The sequence below is a fragment of the Acyrthosiphon pisum genome, chromosome X (genome assembly GCF_005508785.2).
Source record: "Acyrthosiphon pisum isolate AL4f chromosome X, pea_aphid_22Mar2018_4r6ur, whole genome shotgun sequence".
NCBI lineage: Eukaryota > Metazoa > Arthropoda > Insecta > Hemiptera > Aphididae > Acyrthosiphon > Acyrthosiphon pisum.
Window position 1 is genome coordinate 106,321,391 of NC_042493.1, and position 3,902 is coordinate 106,325,292.

The following is a 3,902-nucleotide window of genomic DNA, read 5'->3' on the forward strand; positions in this document are numbered from 1 at the left end:
AAATACACCGTACAGTAAGGTTGTAAGCAAATGATTTTACTGCGTGATACCAGCGATCAACACAAATTATTGTACCAAAAGTCTTACCTGACTCGCAGCCGTCCCTGGGCTATGCTGTATCAGTTATAGGTGACACGAAATAATATTTAAAATTAAACAACTCGAAATAATGAACACGCACTGATTATTGCTCAACACAAGGAGTCCAGTTGCCGCTCGTAGAATTCGGTGTAGAAAAGTTGTGGTTTGGATGCTGTTTGCCGTCTGGTGCTCGTGCACTCTACAGGGGTTGTTGACGAGATGACTGGTGCTCGTCAGTGTTGCCAGTATTTCAATACGCATAGATCGTATAGAGTCTTCAAAAAGATCGTATAATATACAAAAAGATCGTACTATATGCGTTTTCGCTTTTATCAACTGGAGTACGGAATATTGTTTGTACGTTCATACTAGTTTGTTTATAATATCATATGATATGTTTCCAAAGAGGTTACAACATATTGAAACGGAAAATATCAAAAACTTTATAAACAAAAAAATGTACAAAACGTAAAATGACATCTTATCAGTATCTTATCATTATTACAAAATTAATTCCGTCCAGGCGGACACCATTAGAAAATTTAATTCAGCACTGAAAGGGTTAATAAAATATAGGTATAAAATATTAAGATTTCAGTGTTAACAAAAAAAACTTCAAATGTAATTATGAAAAAAATAGATTACAAATTATTTAGGTTCAAATATTTCTAAAAGTCACATAATAACAATATTATACATTATTATACATTAGCAAAAACAAAATCATCATCACCATTATCATCATTTTTGTCAATGTTTGCACTGTCATATAAATTACTTGTAGTCATTAAATTATACATGTTAATGGTAGGTTCAAATTCATGACAAGATGTTTCTTGCATGCATTGACTTGCATTAAGAAGACCATTTAATGATGGTACTTGTAAGCGGTTACGTTGTTTGGTTTTTATGAGGTTAATTTTTGAAAACATTCGTTCGCATGAGACATTAGATTGTGGTAAAGCCAGTATAGTAAGTATGAAATCAGATATGACCATAAATGGGTACTCATCATCTCTCACAAATAATTTTAGCTGTATCCAAAATTCTTCAACATTTAATAATTTTAAAGTATCTACGAATTCAGTCTCTAAATCTATGGTACCAATCTTACGCCAACCATCATCGATATCTTGAATGGATATATTTAATTGTTTTACTACTCTGGGGAACATCTGTATAAAAGGAATTATTGTTGTGGGACGTTTGGATGAAAAAACTGTTTTGGGATTTAATTGAGTCAATGACTTAAGAATTGGATTATCAAAATCAAATCTTAATTTTATTTGACGACAACCAGTTATTAAAAACTCCCTACATCTTTTACGAATATCTTGAACCATTGCTTCATTTTTACATATTTCTGGTTTGTTTAATAAATTTAAAACTTCAACCCCTAAGTAGATGTCATTTAATGGTAAAAAATATGAAGTGTTAGAAGGATCTATAGATGTAGGATCATTGCATGGTCTCATGTAGCTATAAAACAAATCTTTATACAGCTCATGCATTTTATTGTGTAGTAAACACAGAACTTGTCGATCACTTTGGAATAACTTGTTAATGTTTACAAATTTAGGTAAAACCCATTGTAAAAAATTTAGATAAATAAAAATTGATGGATCATTTAAAGCTTTATAAATATCTTCGGATGATTTTAATCTATCTTTATACCAGTTAGACGTAAAAAACAATTTCAAAGGTTGCCACTGTTCTAGAATTCGATTGACAACTATTAATAATGATAACCACCTGGTTTGTGCCGGATATAGGATTTTATGAGGTGAGACATTGCAAAACTCTTGAAATTCTTTGTACTGGCAGATACGTTTGCTACTTGATTTGAAGTAATTGAAAATATCTCTAGCCAAGTCTTCACAAGATCTTGGCAATGTTTTGCAAGCTGAACTTGCACAAAGATGTAACGAATGGCAAATGCATTTTTGAATGAATACACCTATAACAATTTTGTTTTTATATATTTTTTGAATAAAACAAATAAGGCATTTATGTCATAAATGCATTATTATCATTTTCATAAGACACTGGTAGTAGAAAATTCAGTAACTACATTAGTAATTAATTAATACAAATAAAAAAATATTTCTATATTTTTTTTTTATAAAAATAACTAATCACCCAAGTTATGATCTTATGATAATAGTAAAACAATGAAACAACAAATCCTTAGATAATATCAGTATAATATTTAAAAATTATTATTTACCTGGCATATGCTCATTGAATCTAGAAGAAACTGAATTCCACTGCCCCATCATAGAATTGCATCCATCTGATGCAAACCCTAAACATAAATAATTAAATATTTATTAATATAATACAGAGTTCATTATTAAAATATTATATCAAATTTATTTTTCTATGCTCGAGTTAAAATATAATTACCTATAATATTGTTCAAAAGGAATTTTCGATTCATTGAACGCTTTTATAAGTTCATCAAATATTTTCTGTGCAGTTGCGCCCTGATTTGCACTATCAGAATCAGTAAAAAGTTGTACTAATTTGAAAAATTTAGTTTGAAACTGATTGTTCATTTTATCAAAAAATTTAACACAAATACATAATGTCTTAATACAACCGACATCAGTACTTTCGTCTATGATGACACTAAAACATGTAGATTTAAGGATATTCGCCAAATCTTCACTATGACATTTTCCGATAACATTTTTGACAATTGATGTTGCTTTGGTACGTCCAAGATTCATGTTTTGTGAAATCTTTGAATCTGGAAAAGCTTGTTTACAAACGGCAGATAAATGACCCATAACGTTGAAAGGTAAATTGTGTTCGCTTAAAAATACACAGAGAAGAATTTCAGCTCGTTTTGTTTGCTCAATTTCTTTCAATTTTTTACCATCGTTAATAAAATTACTGATCGGTTTTTGTATAATTGAAGATACACAACTTAAATGTTTCTTCGTCAATGCATGTTTTTTTAAAACGGATAATTCTGCCGTCATTTCCGACGGACACAATTTACATTTTGCCATTAATTCATTATTTGGAACACGACATAGCCAGTTACTATATTTGGAATCGACTAACCACTCACTTCGAAACTTTTGTTTTTTATGATCATATTTTTTTGAACTCTCGCATCTTTTGCGTTTAACACTCTCTGGTGTCCTCGCCCTAATCGGATCATCTTCATTTTCACTGTTCATAATTTATTATTCGAATTAAATATACGAAAATCAAAACTTCACTTAAACTTTACGATAAAGCAGATAAACATTACATAACAACCGTAAAAATACAACGTGAACCTTTAAATATATTGCGTATAACTAGTCATAACTTATTAATGTTGAATAATCACAATTTACTTGGAAATCAAAGAATTTTCTATAAATACTTTTTCATTTTAAATACAAATTCTCAGAAAGATGGTATAATTCCCGCCCCATCAGATGGTCTGGTGGGGGATCGTACCAGAACCTAAATTATCGTACTTCCCCACCAAGATCGTACCATCTGGCAACACTGGTTGTATGGGAATCGCCGACTGATAAGTCTCCAACAGGAAATTATAACTTATACCGTACAAACAAATTTGTGAAAGATCCAATGTACTATATGAAGTCTTATCGTGGAGTTGAGAAATATGTGGTATCGCAAATTTCTTTTGAAAACGAAGAGATAGAGATATCTTCTTTAGATTTTTTAAATTTAAACACTAAAGGCGATACTAGCATGCTTTGGTTACAGAATAAATAAATATGGAGTTTGTTACAGATATTTTTGGAGAGAAATTCAAGGTCTTGGATAACTAAAAAAATACAGCAGTTAGGCTG